We start from the raw sequence: 18,912 nt of genomic DNA on the forward strand, positions 1-18,912 counted from the left end.
TTGAATTTTTTTTATAAAAAATCGCAGGTTTTTGTTGAAATTCGCTGAAAAAAAAATAAAAAATCATTTTTTTTTTTGTAAAAAAAAAAATTTCAAAATTTTTTTCACCGATTTTGTATAAAAAGCTGCGATATTTTCAAAAAAAAAATTTGTGATCTCTAAGTATTTTTTTTATGCATTTTTATGATTTTTAGGGTTTTTTTGTTTTCCAAATAACTCTTCCCTATATATATATATATATATATATATATATATATATATATATATATATATATATATATATATATATATATATATATATATATATATACCCTAATCTACAATTTAACCATAAGTTACAGCCATCATCACTTGTTTTCACTATTGGTTATACTTCATCATCACACACCTCCACCATCCTCAAACACCATTTCCCTTGCTTGCTTATTTTTTGTAGGTTTGGTTTGGTGGTTTAGTGTTGTGTGTTCATGGATCGATTATATCATAATATGTTTTTGATCCATGTACGTATGACAAATTGTATGATTCGTGTGAGTGTGTCAAATGTTTTTGATATGTGTGGTTTTGTTGTGTGGGTTTGTGGTTGGCTTGTTGGTGGTTTCTAGATGACTTTGTCTTTAGATATGTTTCTAGACGTGTTTGTTTATAGGTTTGGGTACAATTTACCCTAATTTATATGTAGATAGGGTTTTACAGGTTTGTAACGTCCCAAAAATTCATAGTAAAATTTTCATTCTAAAAACAGTAAACCATACAAACGAGTTGTTCCAAAACCAATTAAAGTGAATATATCATTTAAACATCAGAGTAAAAATCATAAACAGCCGATGCGGAAAACTCTGGGGGATGATGTGCAGTCACGCTTGGCCCTTCCCTTTGGAACCGGAAGTACCTGAAACCATAAACATGAAACTGTATGCACAAAGCTTAGTAAGTTCCCCCAAATACCACATACCATACATAGAATAGAGAATGATATGTGTCATCCATAGTCGTACAATTACCATAATGTCATGAGTCGTATCATGGTCTTTCCTTTCCAAGCCAGGGGGAAACCCAGTTCTTACAAACAAGTGCCGAGAGCCACCTCCTGATCTTCCATGCAAGTATCACAAAGACAACTAGCATCCCACATATCATTGCCAAGGTCAAGACCCTGGTCTTGCATATAAATTTTCGGGAGCCATATCTAGGTCTTTCATACAATTGACAGGGGCCACCCCCTGGTCTTCCTACATAACATAATCCAATGGGTCGACATTGGTGCCTTCGACGCACAAGTACAATGAGGAGACTCACCTGACTCACAAAATCATCTAAAGCTCAGCTCAATGTCACGTTGACCATAGCTAACGGCTCTCACTGCCAAATGATGGGATGTTAAACACCTCCTAACATTTCACACAAGGTAAACCCTAAGTCTACCTTCTAAAAATAGAAATTTGACCAAAAGTCAACCCATGCCAAAAGTAAACAGTCAAAGTCAAAGTCAACAACCCGCAATGCCAATTATCAGGCCTCACGTCATGACCAGTCCTTGGTCACATCGTGAGAGTCCAATCAGTCCGATTCCAACTCGACTCGGCCCAACTCAGCCAACTCAGTCTTGTAAAAATCATTTGAGTTGGACTCACAACGTGAACATCCTGCTATCACGACGTATGCCTCAAAAGCTCAGCAGAAAACAAGTTCTTTCATTCTCACGTCGTGAGACCTTGTGTCTCACGTCGTGAGCACAGTCTGAAGCCAAAATCCAAAGATTTAAGTCCTTAATCCATTAAGCATTTTACTCCAACTTTTCCAGAAGCCAAAGGGGACTCCAAAGGTCCATAAAAATTATTACTTTATGGACATGCATGCCTTATGCATGTCCTCCATTCATTCTAGGTCAAAATGAAGGGATTCTACCCAAAATTCTCATGTATGGATCCAATAATAAACCAACTCCTAGATCTGAACACTATCATACTCAGGGGACCCTTAGAAAGCATAAAGTTGCCAACTTTATGTATTCCTTCCTTTCAAACTGGCTTGGACATGAAAAAATGGGACAATAACTTAGATCTAACCACCTTAAGCAAGAAAGTTTGAGTCTTTTCCACTTGCAAAGGTCCAGAAACAAGATGAGATGATGATGATGATGTCTCCTTGTAAGCTTCATCAATAGAGCACCTTCTTCTCCTTCTTCTCTTCTTCTTCAAGCCACGAAATGCTCCAAAAGACCAAGAATCAACCAAGGAATTAGGGTTAGGGTTTTTATGAGGTAAAAGGGTGTTGGGGGCTGATAATGAACCCTAAAATGACTTAGAGGGGCTTAAATACGAAGGAAACCCTAAAAGGGTAATGGGTTTCGGTTGCAGCAGTTCTCACGTCATGAGCCCTTATGTCTCACGTCGTGAGATTGGTCCCGAACACAATTTTACATACTTACGCTTGTCACGTCGTGACCACTCAATGGTTTCGTCGTGACACTCGATTTTCTCCGAATATCGACCTTTTGACTCCTTGAAACCCTAAATCAACCCATCTTGGAAAAAGAGTGTTACAACTCTCCCTCGCTTAAATTAGATTCCATGCCCGAAATCATCTCCTACTACTCCCTCTGCTGCACCGGTCAAGCCTGTCCGAACATCCTGAGCTCTTAATTAGACTGAACAGTCATCTCTTACAGTCGACTGTCTTCCAATACTGCTATTAAATCCCATTCTTAGCAGAAATCTCTTATCCTGACGAAGAAGCGAACCATGTCATACCAACCTAACCAATAAAGAGTAGCCATCACTACTCTGCCCCAAATCTGAAAACCCCAAGACCATGTCTGACTTCCAGGCAGACGAAATCATTCCGATTCATGACCATAACGACTCCACTCTGCAACCCGGACCAATAAACTCCTCTGACATTGAATTATCCCACTGATACTGGAAAACAAAATATGTGTGCATTCGCCGACGCCGATAACTCTGCTCCTGAAACAAAGGCGACTACCAACACAAGTCTCAATCATTGGTGCCATACCAACGCATAATCACATCCTGATAATCAAACCTTCGCATTTTTGATCTATCCGAAACCTCCTGATTTCCGAGCTAACCTACCAATTAACTGATGTACCGAATTTCCAACCGGTTACTGAAGCCGATAGCCTTCCATACGACAGCACTATGAGACTCCAATCAAGAGTCTATCTGACAAAAGCTATCCTAGCTTGCTGGCCAACTTGGCTCCAACAGTCCTCAAGGGACGACATAATCGGCCCAGCTGCAGTCTTACATCACACCTGGCCCTAAATCGGCCTACAACCTTCCTCAATCCCATGAATGATGTCGCCCACCCACAGTCTCACAACCCTTCCTGCCATGGTCTAACTCTAACTAGTGAAGGCTACGAACCAAATCGTAGATTCACAACACTCTGATAACTGCTCATCGACCTGGTGAATGCTATGACCCACACCGTAGTCTTATAACACTTCGATACTGCCAGCCAGCCTAGTGAATGCTACAGCCACCCCACAGTCTTACAGCACTTCCATACTGCCGTCCAACCTAGTGAATGTTACGGCCACACCGCAGTCTTACAACACTTCTACCACTGCCTATCAATCTAGTGAATGCTACGGTCTACTCCGCAGTCTTACAATACTCTCATACTGCCATGGTTCCATACCATGGTCTTGCCACCTATCCTCGAGAAAACTTAGCCATGAATCAATACAAGCAAAAAATCTAATATGTTGATCCTCAACAGGCGTTCAAGTCGTGCTTCAAACCTTAAGGCCTTCATCAGACAAGAACAGACAGAGAAGTCCTAACACAACCCTCAACCTGAGACTAGCCACAAATCCGCCTTGCGCCACTGTCGTTGCTTCATGTCTTTAAATGTGATAACCCTTGAATCTTCAATCTTTGCTTCCCTGGTTACAACTGAACAATGACATTATCCATGGCATAATCATTGACTCATACCCCTAACCCAAATTGTTACTTATTTGTCCTTATTTATGGAATTGCTGACCCGTATTTGGAAATATTTCCATTAATTCCCAAACGTTTCTCCCCTACTTGGATTCAACTACACAATAACAGTCTTAATAACCATTCGAACTTCCTATTCAGACCAAAACGACACCCATTTTATCCTTGACACCCCCTCCTTCCTTTACCGGTCATAAGATAAACCGGAATCCTCGAACAATCTCAACCACTAAACAACTTCATGTGAAAATGCATCACCCACACCCAGAAGTTTATAGATCACAACGGTTCTTACCCTACTAGCGATAGAAATCAATCTAACGAGCTAACCAACCCTATAACTGGAATCCCACCTGAGCGACACAAGTACCTCTAGACTCTATCTCCATTGTCCTAGAAGGGACAACCGACTACAACGAGATCTTTTCCTAGAATCCTCGGATGCAAGGAGCATACGCATATCCCTGAAAATATGAATCTGACAGCAACTCACCTTGAACCTGCATGCTGATCAATCCCTTATTCCTATCAACCTTGAAGACCTCGACCATATCGAATTCCCAAATCCGATGAACTTATACTACAACCTCCTCTGGACCATTGCGCTGATACCATTAAAATCAATCTGGTTGCTGATCCTCCAAGCAAAACACTCAGTTCACTCCTACCTAGTGCTCACGCCGCTACTAACCGTCGCCTCCCGAGCTGATGCCTAGAACCGGTTCAACCCGGTGCATACCATCCTTGGCCCTCGGAATGTATAACACAATGCAAGATGATCCTCCATACAAATTCCAACTAACCTTAAAGAGATTTTGAATCTCAGATGAAGACCTTGGAAACTTCCCAAGCATAACCGCCCCTAACACTAAGAATCCCATTCAGATGCACAAGCAATAATTCTGACGGTTTATTCACATCATTGATTCTTTATCTAAAAAAAATAGACTACCGCACACCCCACCTATAAATCCAAAACAAACAATTCATCGCGAGCATCATTCATGAATACCAGAAGCATCATTCTCTTAGTCAAGATACATCAGAGACAACACAAGTTGTCATTCCCAGTTCACTTCCCTGATCACCTGAAACAATCAAATAGCACTTGACCTGACCATATTCAAAGAAATAAGACCCTTAATCCCATCTAAAGGCAACCATACCACAAGAGTCCTCTTGTGTATTCCCACAGTGCCATACATGTCCCCAAAACCTGCAACTATCTAGCCCCATGACGAGTCTACATCCCAACTCTGAAAATCACATGTCTGCTCTCCCTTTCCTCTGAAAATAGAAAGCTAGAAGAACATAACCCCTGTCGTAGATAGTGACATCCTAATCCATCAGCCAATCTCTCTGCCTCTAGCTGCAATCCTCGAGCCGATCATCACAATCGCTTCCTTTTTTAGTCTCGTGACTCAACTAGCACTACCTCGAGCAAGGCCCTCGAGACCTCAAAATTACTATCTAGGTCTGCACTATTCAACCCAAGCTAACATGCCCACTAAGGCCGAAACAATTACCAGACCCATCCTCCGCCTGATCAACCATAACCGATATACCAAATAAGGCGGAAACACATCACAATGAATCATGGTGCCAAACCATACAATCTACCCTCAATCATCTCTTTAGAATCCCCTAAATTTTCCTTGATTCGAGTACGGATCACGTACTTTCAGTAGTACGGGCCCAATACTACCTTCCACAGCTATCCATACTTTCCTCAAGAATTATCCCGAATCCTTTAAGTTATTTTCTCAAACTAATACTCCAAGTACCCACTAAACATCGCATCCAACCCACTTAAACACTTCCTAGGATCTCCGAGGAACCTCACCTCACGCTGCCATCAGCTGCTGAAGAACTCCCACTTATGTCATTTAACTACTTCATGAATACAATTACATGCAACAAAGCTTAGATAATCCTTTGACTAAAGGACTCAACCCTACATTGGTTAGACTCATGAGAGCTGTACAATAAGGCCAAATCAATCACTCTGAGATTATTTAACCTTTGCAGCTGTAACTTAACATATTCACTTAATAGTTAACTCACATCAACAAGAGTCCCACAAAGCACAAAGAAAGCAACATTCGTGCAGTAAAACTTAAACTCACTTGTTGCTACGATGCTATGAACTTCCACTAACGATGTCGGTTACCTTATGCATGCAAATTATACACACTACTGGATCAAATAGACTGTTGAATAAATGATTCTACCCTAGGACCACAACCAGATGAACAACAGGAAGTAAAGCTAAATTAGTCATTCTAGGGCTATGTAATCCTAATCATATATAATTTTTAAAGCATACACTTTGAAATCACTTGCACCAATATATATTCAAATTCTAACATAGCATCCAATTCCTTCTAGCCTACAACAGGCCAATCTATCATGCAATTCCTGAAGGTATCCTTAGCCTTATCCTAGCATGCAAACATTCCATATCATATAACATATTCACTTGTATGGGTATTTTGGAAATCACTTACTTGAGCTCGGCTGATTGCACGCATCACACCCCTTCTTCTTTATAAAAAAATCTTTTTAGAAAACTTATTTTCCTTAAAAAAGATTACCAGTTCCTCAGTTTGAGTTCATACATACCGGAGAGTGTACCCGAATCCATCAAACCAAGGCTCGGATACCAAGTTGTAACGTCCTAAAAATTCATAGTAAAATTTTCATTTTAAAAACAATTAACCATACAAACGAGTTGTTCCAAACCAATCAAAGTGAATATATCATTTAAACATCAGAGTAAAAATCATAAATAGCCGATGCGGAAAACTCTAGGGGATGTTGTGCAGTCACACCGGGCCCTTCCCTTTGGAACCGGAAGTACCTAAAACCATAAACATGAAACCGTAAGCACAAAGCTTAGTGACTTCCCCAAAATACCACATACTATACATATAATAGAGAATGATATGTGTCATCCATAGTCTTACAATTACTATCATGCCATGAGTTGTATCATAGTCTTTCCTTGCCAAGCTAGGGGCCAAAACCCAGGTCTTACACACAAGTGCCAAGAGCCACCTCCTGGGCTCCTCCCATGGTCTTGCCAAGTGCCATGGGCTCCTCCCATGGTCTTCACATAATTCACACATAGATCAAATAGCAACCATTACATATTCCATGACTAAGAATTCCATATCAGTTAATGGGTCGGCCTTGGTGCCTTCGACCCATGAGTGTAGTGAGAAAACTCACCTCAGTCTGCTGAACAAAAAAGCTGCTCGTCTAACAGTCCGAAACCACATACTGAACAAAGATACAATTAACCCTAAATTAGTATTATAGCACAACCTAATCAAAGAGTCTAAACACTTAAGCCTAATCCCTTCCATAATGACCTAAAAGTCTTCCATTCGCTAATGGGCCTAAGATCCAAGATAAAATCATTAATGGGCCGCATGGCCCAATAAGGCCCAACCAAAACAACTATGACCCAAAACACAATATCAGCCCAAAACTCTAAATGGGACCAGGACCAACGCTGAATAAGGCCCAATAAGCTTACAAGCCCAAAACAAGGCCCAAACCCATCTGAGTGCGTACGCCCTACGTACCACTCCAGTACGCTTAGCGTACTAGCCCCTTGAGCAGTACGCGCTGCGTACACAATACTACGCATGACGTACAAGCTAAACATGCATAATCGACCATTAAGTACTTAATACTTGGGATTTCAACGTCAAACTTTAGATCTGAGTCCATTAAGATGTCCTAAGGCATAAAGTTGGCAACTTTATGCCTTTACATGTCATGAGTGACCGCTATACTCCATGATTCTCATTAAGACCTCATTTAATACCTATAACTTATGCATGGGATCAAAACAACCTCCAAGATGTCACTTTTATGCATCAAACATGCTCAAAAAGCTTCGATCTAGCAATCCTAATCTCTAAAGTTGATCAACTCACAAGAGAAGGTCCAATAAGCCAAAAAAGGGACTCCATAACAAAAACCTAGCTCAAACAATCAAAAGAGATGACAAGGTCATGACTTTATACCTCCAGAAGTTCCTCAAGATGAGCTAGATGCAGGATCTAGAAGCTCAATGACACCCAAGGCTTGATCACCACCTTCTCCTTCTTGAATGCACTCTAAAATGGCCACCAACACACTTCTAAGCTCAAGAATCACACTCACAAGGAAATTTGAGGTTAAGGGACGAAATGAGGCTATGGAGGCTGATTAGGGTTTGGTCCAAAAGCCATAAGGACGTTTACATAGGTCTCAAGCCCGAAAATTAGGGTTTGGTGTTCAATCACGTACGCCCCCCAAAAACCACTGGTACACTTAGCGTACATGCTGAACCTTCGCGATCCACGCATCCTTAGTACGCTAAGCCTACTCCTTAAGTACGCCCAACGTACTAAAGGACCAACTTTTACAATGACTTTCATGCTAGGGGTAAGAAGTGTAAATACCTGAATCCCGACTTGAACTAGACTTCGTCCTCGAAGTCTGCTGATGTGAAAAGATCCGTATAATGCTTTGTCATCTCGTCCTCCGACTCCCAAGTCCATTTGGAGCCTCTTCGATGCTGCCATTGCACCTTCACCAGCTTCACCTCTTTGTTAGGAAGAGCCTTAGTCTTCCTATCCAACACTGTGACGGGTTTCTCAACATAATTCAGGCTTTCATCTACCTGAATATCATCCAATGAAATAACTGCAGACTCATCTGATATACACTTCCGGAGCTGAGACACATGGAAGGTGTTATGGATCTGACTGAGCTCATCCGGAAGTTCCAATCGATAAGCAACCCTGTTGACCCGGGCATCAATCTTTAACGGACCGATAAATCGGGTTCCCAGATTGCCCCTCTTCCGAAAATGAACGACACCCTTCCAAGGTGACACCTTCAGCAAGACAAAATCTCCCACCTGAAACTCGAGATCCGAACGACGTCGGTCAGCATAAATTTTCTGACGACTCTGCGCGACTTGCAACCTGTCACGCACTTGTTGAATCAACTCGGTGGTCTTAAGCATCACCTCAGTGCTTCTCATAACTCTGTGCCCAACCTCCCCCTAACAAACTGGAGTCCTACACCTCCGACCATACAACATCTCAAATGGGGGTCGGTCAATACTAGCATGATACTATTGTTATATGAGAACTCTGCTAGAGGGAGGTAAGTATCCTAACTCCCCCCCCAAAGTCCAATACACATGCCCGAAGCATATCCTCGAGCGTCTGGATCGTCCGTTCGCTCTGTCCATCAGTCTGGGGGTGGTAAGCAGTGTTGAAATGCAACTAAGTACCCAACTCCTCGTGAAACTTCCTCCAAAATCTGGAGGTGAAACGAACATTGTGTTCCGAGACCACAGATACCGGCACCCCGTTCCTGATCACCACCTCCCGCACATAAATGTCTGCTAATTTCTCGGCGGAGATACTCTCGGAAATCGGAATAAAATGTGCACTCTTGGTCAAACTGTCCACTATAACCCAAATGGAATCCACACCCCGCGTCGTCTTAGGTAGATTCGTAATAAAATCTATGGTGATCTCTTCCCATTTCCACATGGGAATAGGTAGCGGCATCATCTTGCCGTTAGGCCTCTGATGTTTGGCTTTGACCTTCCTACGGGTTAAACACCGCTCAACAAACCATGCAACCTTCCGCTTCATGCAGGGCCACCAATAGCTCAATATCAGGTCTCGGTACATCTTGGTGGCCCCCGGATGAATAGAAAATTTGGAGTTGTGCGCCTCCTCCAAGATTCTTTGCCTCACACCCCCGGATGCCGGAACCCAAACTCTACTACACTGAGTCAATAACCCCCGACTATCTCGAACAAACAACAGAATTTGCCCCCGAATCCGCTCGATCTTCCAGTTCTCCCTTTTTAAACCCTCCACATGTGCTTCCTTAATCATATCCAATAAAGGTGAAATCACTGTCATCCTCAAGCAAACATCTCGAATCGGAGAACTTTCTGTCTTACGGCTCAAAGCATCGGCTACCACATTGGCCTTCCCCGAATAGTACAAGATGTCTGTAACACCCATAAAAATTATGCCAAATTTGAACTTTTAAAAACATTTCAACCTATTAAAATCATTACATCTTTGTATTCAAAACGTATAATATCATAGTTTTTCCAGAAACATAAACAAAACATGAAGAGCTGTACGATCATGCCTTCGCCTTGCCGCGATCCCCTGATGTACCTGAAACAATAAACTGAAACTGTAATCCCTAAAGCTTAGTGAGTCCCCCCCCCCCAATATACCCATACTCACAACAATACAAAGAGAATCAGAAACAGCATACTATGGGTCCAGTCAACCATCGGGTTGGAATACCCCAGGCCCTCAACCATCCGGTTGGAATGCCAACATACTATGGGTCCAATCATCATCGGGATGGAATACCCCAGGCCCATAATCAACAGGATGGAATGCCCACATACCATGAGTCCAGTCATCCTCGGGATGGAATACTCACGGCCCACAACCAACAGATTGGAATTCCCAGGTCTATTGGCTTTCGCACAAAGCAGATAAGCCTCAACCGCCAAACGAACATGTGCACATATAACAGATAATCACATAACAGTCTATAGACAACAACTGGTCTAACGGACCGTACCACATACCACATAATATTATCCTACCCTCTAGGATTCCAAACTAACAGGTCATATCACATATCACATAATATCATCCTACCCTCTAGGATACCAATCTAACAGATCATACTAACATAACATAACCAGATAACAATCCAAAGGGATGGCCTTGGTGCCTTAGTCCCTTGAGTATAATGAGGATAACTCACCTCACACTGTCGACTCGAAGATAAACTCAAGCTCTTGGATTTCCGGTACAACCTCCACCACCTAAATGCACCATAGAACCATGCTTGTAAATTTCCAATTTCCCAAAATGTCCCAGAAATCCAATAGTCAACCCTTGGTCAAAGTCAAAGTCAACTTTCAAAGTCAACAGTCCATGTTGACCTTAACTCGTCGAGTACAACCAGCCACTCGCCAAGTTCCTTGCATAACTCGCCAACTCGCCGAGTCACTTGAGTGACTCATCGAGTTCCTAGTGTTAGTGGCCGTAAACTCCTTGGCCAACTAGTCGGGTTCCCCCTATAACTTGCCGAGTTCATACGTGTCCAATGGTTGGGAAAACCCTAGCCAACTTGCCGAGTCACTCATCTGACTCGCCGAGCCCACGACAATCTTCATCGGACTTGCCGAGTCGACCATGCGACTCGCCGAGTCCCTTCAGTCCTTCATCCATACAGAGGCTTTTTAAGCCATGCTAAGGCTCCAAATTGCAGATCCAGCTTCCCAAGGAATGTTTATCACGTAAAGTTGCAAACTTTATGTGCATGCAAAGCTCCAAAGTCTTAAAATGACAAAACTAAGCTTGTAAAGAAGTCTCACACTTGAGGGAAGGTTCATGCTTGCCAAAGCTGAAAACTTTATGGACTTAGAGACCAAGGAGAGTCCAGATCTGAAGTTACAACTTCAGACCTTAGCTTATACCCAATAATGGCTTCTTATTATGCTAGAAAAGCCCTAAAATCCACCCAAAAGAGGTCTAGAATGAAATGGGGTTAAGATAACAGCTTAATACGTTCCAAAAGATGCTAACTGAAGTAGATCTTGATTCCCACAAGTTCCTTGCTTCAATCCTCTTGTTTCCCCAAGTTTTTCCTCACCAAGATCCTTCTTCCAAGCTTAAACACACCAAAGAAGCACACACACATGATTTATGGTTTTAGAGTGTCAAGGGGCAGTGAAGGGGAGGCTGTGGAGGCCAATGATCCTTTAAATATGGTGCAAAACCCCAGAAATTAGGGTTTCATCCTCCAGCACCTACTCGTCGAGTCCCTCTTTGGACTCGGCGAGTAGGTCACTTAAACACGTGGACCAACCCGCTGCTACTCGACGAGTAGGGCAACCAACTCGTTGATTAGACCTTGAAATCAAGAAAATCTTATATAAAAATCAATACCTGAGAATCGGGGCGTTAGAATCTAACAATCATAATCTTTCACCACATCTAATCACCTCCTCTGACGCATGTTCAGATTCTGTTGATCCATCAAATACTTCAAACTCTTGTGATCGGTGAAGATGGTACATCGTACCCCATATAGATAACGCCTCCAAATCTTGAGGCCAAATACCACTGCCCCTAATTCCAAATCATGAGTGGGGTAATTCGCCTCATGAGGCTTCAGCTGCCTTGAGGCATAAGCAATTACATGCCCCCTCTGCATCAGCACAACTCCTAATCCTGAAATAGAAGCGTCGCAATACACTACAAAATCATCCAATCCCTCGGTAAAGCTAGAATCGGGGCCTCACATAATTTTTGCCTCAATGTCTCGAAATCCGACTGCTGATCTGGTACCCAGCGAAAGGTCACACTCTTCTTGGTCAAACGGGTCAAGGGTACAACAATTTTGGAGAAATCCTGGATGAATCTCCGATAATACCCCGCTAATCCCAAGAAACTCCTGATCTCGGATGCATTTTTCGGAACCTCCCAACGCATTACCGCCTCAATCTTGGCAGGATCTACCAAAACAGCCTCTTGGGTGATGATGTGCCCCAGAACTGCACCTCACGCAACCAAAACTCGCATTTGGAAAATTTGGCACAAAGCCTCTCCCTCCTCAAGGTCTCCAACACCTCTCTCAAATGTTGCTCGTGCTACTCCTTGGTCTTATAATAGACCAAAATATCATCAATGAAAACAATCACAAACTGATCCAACATCGGTCTGCAAACCCGGTTCATGAGGTCCATGAACGCTGTTGGAGCATTGGTGAGCCCAAATAGCATCATCACAAACTCGTAATGACCATAACGAGTTCTGAACGTCGTCTTCGGTATGTCTTCATCCCGAATCCTCATATGATGATACCCTGACCGAAGATCAATCTTGGAAAACCACGATGCACCCTGAAGCTGATCGAACAAATCATCAATCCTTGGAAGCGGATAATGGTTCTTCACCGTTAGCTTGTTCAGCTCCCGATAATCAATACATATCCTGTGCGACCCATCCTTCTTTTTTAAGAACAGGATCGGTGCTCCCCAGGGGGACCTACTCGGACGAATGAATCCTCAGTCTAGCTACTCCTGAAGCTGTGTAGACAAAGTTTGTATCTCAGGCGGAGCTAAATGGTACGACGCCTTAGCTATCAGAGCCGCACTAGGCACTAAATCAATACGGAACTCCACTTGACTATCGGGAGGCACCCCAGGTAACTCCTCTAGAAATACATTAGGAAAATCTCGCACAATCGGTACTTTGATCATATCTGACGTGGCCTCCACCCTCGTATCCGAAACGTAAGCCAAAAAACCCACAACAACCCTGCTGAAGGAGTCTCCTAGCCCTCGCAGCCGAACAGAGAGTTGGCCCGTGCGAGGCTCTCTCTCCATGAATAACAAGTTCTCCCCCACTTGGGGTACAAACCCTTACTAACTGACGCTCGCACTCTATCATGGCCCCATTGGGCCCCAACCAATCCATCCTGATGATCACCTTCAATCCTCGCAAAGGAATCTGAACCAAATCGATAGGAAACCTCTCCCCAAACATATTCAGAACACTCCTCCGAAATACTCTCACAGAACTCACGGTGCGGTCATCCGCAATCTGCACCTCGAGTGGGGAATCCAAAGTCCTCGGAGCATCACGAAACTTCTTGCTGACCACAAGAGATACAAACGATCGGGTAGCCCCCGAATCAAAAAGAATCTGAGCTGACAAACCATTGACCAAAAAGGTCCCTATATAAAAATCAAAACAACATAAGCATAATAATAAAATAAACAAGACAAAAATAGATCACATACCAGTCACGACGTCAGGCACTGCTCGGGCCTCTTCGGTAGTCAGCTGAAATGCGCGACTCTTCACCGCAGGAGCTTCCGCCTTGATCGGCCGGCCGTCAGTAATCCTCATTGTGGCTGGCGTAGGCGCCGCCACTGCTCCTCCTCCTCTACCCAACCTCGGACAATTGACCTTTTTATGACCGGTCTGGTTGCAGTGGAAAAAATCAAGCCTTTCTTGGGGCAATCCCGGCTCGTGTGACCAGGCTGGCCACACGCATAACATACTGAGCCTGCTGCTCGACAGGCTCCACTGTGCGGCTTACCGTACTTGGCACACCGGTCACGACCCTGCTGGCCCCTGCTGGGAGGATCGGAGGTCTTAGGCTTCTTGGCCTGACCTACTGCTGCTTGAACCTGCTCCGGCTTCCGCTTGGTCCAGAGCTCCAACTCAATTTCCCACTCTCGGTACTTCTCCACCATGTCATTCAGGGTCTTGCACCCCGAAAAGCTCACAAACTCCCGAATGTTATCCCTCAGCTTGGAATGATACCTCATCTTCTTCATCTCCTCATCCGCAACGTACTTCGGAACCAATAGTGCCCTCTCCCTAAAATTGGCGGTGATCTCCGCCATAGTCTTGGTAGTCTGTTGTAAATCCTGAAACTCTCCCACTAAACATTGCACATCGATGAATGGTGCAAACTCCTGATCAAACCGCCGCACAAACTCCTCCTAAGTCATCTCAGCCACACCCGTGAATCCCACCTCGCGGGTCACCTCCTCCCACCAATCTCGTGCTCGATCCCTCAACATACAAGATGAAAAAACCCCACATTTTTCGCCTCGGGGCAAAAGCTCGTGCGCTAGGCATTCTCCATGTCTGCCACCCAGCGTCGACTAGTGATGGGATCTCTGACCCCAAAGAATTCAGGCACTCCACACGCATTAAAATCCCAGAACGAGAAAGCTCGGGCCCCAATCTGGCCTACAACAATCTCATCTCGGAAAGACTTGAGCCGCTCCTCCATGCTATCCATGATGCCCTCCTTGACGGTACCAAAAATCACCAGGGTAGCGTCAAGGATGCCATGAGTAACCTTGGCTGCGATAAGATCGCGCAACCTCTCATCAATGGGCTCTGTACCAGAGCCTGAACCTGATCTTGATCCTAAACCTGAACCTGTACCTCGCGTGATCATCACCATCCTCAACTGAAAATGTCACAATTAACAAAGATAAGGAAACCGAAAAGGATTCCTCCTCACTGGGCTCCTAAGAACTATAAGATCTGCCATAGATTCGGGTACAGGTCTTGTGCTTTCAGTAGTACGGGTCCAATACTACCTTCCACACCTACCTGTACCTTCCCCAAGGCCATACCTGATACCCCTAAATCATCCAATCACAAATCATGACTCATAAACACAACACTAACTTAGATCCTAGACTGCTATAGGATTCTCAACCCTCACCAAACCATAAACTCAGATTAATCATTGCAGGTTGCCCTATGCATGCAATTTATACACAAAGAGAATGGCATAGACTGTCAAATAAAGCTTCTACCCTAAACCACAACCAGACAAGGAACAGGAATAAGGCATATTCCCTCATTCTAAGGCTATGCAATCCTAAGCATGTACAACTTTGAAAGCATACACTTAGCAATTAATCCATACAACATCAATATCTTACCATGGCTCAAACATTGGGCATACTTACTTGAGCTCGTCCGATTACGCGCATTTCACTCTCCCCTTTTACATACAAAATTAACGTCAAGAAAATTATACTTTTGATTTTGGAAAACAATTTTTTTTTACCATTTCCTCAGTTTGAGTTCTGACACACTCAAGAGTGTGCCCGAATCTCTCAAACTAAAGCTCTGATACCAACTTGTAACAACCCAAAATTTCAAGTAAAAATTTTCATTTAAATATTAACAATCCATGTTTAATAATTAGAAATTCCCATCATAAGTTGTTTCCAAAATTCAATAAATCAACATATTATTCAGAAAGATCAGAGTGTCCATAATAACTAGTGGGAAAAATGCTGGAGAGTGCATGTTACGCCTTCAAGCCGGGCCCTTGCCCTTAAAGCTAGAAGTACCTGAAACATCCAACAAAACTGTAAGCACACACTTAGTGAGTTTCCCAAAACACACAAAACATATAACCACACAATGCCATGTACACATACTTATAAGGTTGACATGGACTCCCCCATGGTCTTTAATCAGAATGTCATGGGCTACCCCCATGGTCTTATACCCCCGAGTCATGGGCTCCTCCCATGGTCTTGCCAAGTGTCATGGGCTCCTCCCATGGTCTTCACATAATTCACACATAGATCAAATAGCAACCATTACATAGTCCATGACTAAACATTTCATATCAATTAATGGGTCGGCCTTGGTGCCTTCGACCCATGAGTGTAGTGAGAAGACTCACCTCAGTCTGCTGAACACAAAAGCTGCTCGTCTAACAGTCCGAAACCACACACTGAACAAAGATACAATTAACCCTAAATTAGTATTATAGCACAACCTAATCAAAGAGTCTAAACACTTAAGCCTAAGCCCTTCCATAATGACCCAAAAGTCTTCCCTTTGCTAATGGGCCTAAGATCCAAGATAAAATCATTAATGGGCAGCATGACCCAATAAGGCCCAACCACAACAACTATGGCCCAAAACACAATATCAGCCCAAAACTCTAAATGGGACCAGGCCCAATAAGCTTACAAGCCCAAAACAAGGCCCAAACTCATCTAAGTGCGTACGCCCTGCGTTCCACTCCAGTACGTTCAGGGTACTAGCCCATTGAGCAGTACGCGCTGCATACACGATACTACGCATCGCGTACAAGCTAGACATGCACAATCGACCATCAAGTACTTAATACTTGAGATTTCAACATCAAACTTTAGATTTGAGTCCATTAAGATGTCCTAAGGCATAAAGTTGGCAACTTTATGCCTTTACATGTCATGAGTGACCCCTATACTCCATGATTCTCATTAAGACCTCATTTAAGACCTCTAACTTATGCATGGGATCAAAACAACCTCCAAGATGGCACCTTTATGCATCAAACATGCTCAAAAAGCTTCGATCTAGCAATCCTAATCTCTAGAGTTGATCAACTCACAAAAGAAGGTCCAATAAGCCAAAAAGGAACTCAATAACAAAACCCTAGCTCAAACAATCAAAAGAGATGACAAGGTCATGACTTTATACCTCTAGAAGTTCCTCAAGATGAGCTAGATACAGGATCTAGAAGCTCAATGACACCCAAGGCTTGATCACCACCTTCTCCTTCTTGAATGCACTCTAAAATGGCCACCAACACACTTCTAAGCTCAGGAATCACACTCACAAAGAAATCTGAGGTTAAGGGACAAAATGAGGCTATGGAGGCTGATTAGGGTTTGGTCCAAAAGCCATAAGGACGTTTATATAGGTCTCAAGCCCGAAAATTAGGTTTTGGTGTTCAGTTACGTACGCCCCGCGTAACTATTGGTACGCCCAGTGTATTTGCTGAACCTTCGCGATCCACCCATCCTTAGTACACTAAGCGTAGTCCTTAAGTACGCCCAACATACTAAAGGACCAACTTTTACAATGACATTCATGTTAGGGGTAAGAAGTGTAAATACCTGAATCACGACCGTTACAATTTACAAGCTTTTGGTCTCATGGTTTTGGTTCTTGTGAGTAAAAGCTACTCCAGATCTCAAGTTTGTCCTTTTATGTTGTTTCTAAGGATAATGTGTCATAAAAATGAAGTCTTTGTTGTTATTTCTCACTCATGCAATAGTTTGAGGTTATTAAAGAGTGTTATGGACTTAGGGTTTGGTTTTGGGATCTATTAAGCCATGTAAAAGCTTAAATTTGACAACATTTATCAGTTAATACATTCCTAAGATCAAGATCTGTGAGTTGGACGTTTAGTCTTTAGGTATTAAGAGCATAAAAGTGGATTTTGGCATCGGTTGGGTTACGCAAGGCATAACTATAGGGTACGCAGCGTGTAATGAGTTTTTGCCCTGTTCCCTTTTATGTGGTAACTCGATATGCAAGGCATAATGAAGGAGTATACATGGCATACTCCTAGAATTTTTGGCTTTGAGCCAAGTTGGGTGGGTTTAGCCTTGGAAGGGTAAAACGGTCTTTTACCCTTAGTGAGAGAGAGTATGTAATGGACCTTTAATTATGATTATTACCCTAATTCTTAATTAGGGTTGGTTTTAATATATTTAGTGTGAGGAGATTCTTGGACCAGCAGCTCGGGTGTGAGAGTTATATGTTATCGATTGAGGTGAGCCTTCTCACTATACTATGTAGGGTGCTAGTTGTCTTTGTGATACTTGCATGGAAGACCCCCGGGATAGCCCGTGACATTTATATGAAAGACCATGGAGATAGTCCATGCCATTTGTATGAAAGACCATAGGAGTAGCCCATGGCATTTATATGAAAGGCCATGGGGGTAGCCCATGGCGCTTGGATGTTAGAGCATGGGGGTAGCCCATGACATTTCAAGGAAAGACCATGGGGGTAGCCCATGGCACGTGGATGTTAGACCATAGGGGCAGCCCATGATATTTCAGGGAAAATACCAAAGGGATAGCCCATGGAAATTGTATGTATGGTACGTGGTATTTTGGGGGAAACACATTAAGCTTCGTGCTTACGGTTTATGTTTAAAATGTTTTTCAAGTACTTCTGGTTCGAAGGGGAAGGGTCAGACATGATCGCATAACATCCACCAGTGTTCTGCATTTTATGATTTTGATGTATGCTCTGATAACTATCTTTTACATTGTCACACTTTGGTGGTTTTGAAATGAATGGTTGATGGTTTTGGTTGATTTAAAAATAAAAATTTTTACTTAGTATTTTTGGGACGTTATACGAGGAAACAAAAAATGTATGTTTACATATATTTACTTGAATTTGAATTTAGTATATTGCTTTTTTGTATTTTAATGAAGCTTATTTTTTAATCATGAAAGTAATTTGTACGTGTTAATGTGTATCATTTGTTATGGTAGACATATCTTATTTAAGAAATATTACTT

Source organism: Lactuca virosa, chromosome 9 (genome assembly GCF_052849685.1).
Source record: "Lactuca virosa cultivar CGN04683 chromosome 9, Lactuca_virosa_CGN04683_v6, whole genome shotgun sequence".
NCBI classification, from domain to species: Eukaryota; Viridiplantae; Streptophyta; class Magnoliopsida; order Asterales; family Asteraceae; genus Lactuca; species Lactuca virosa.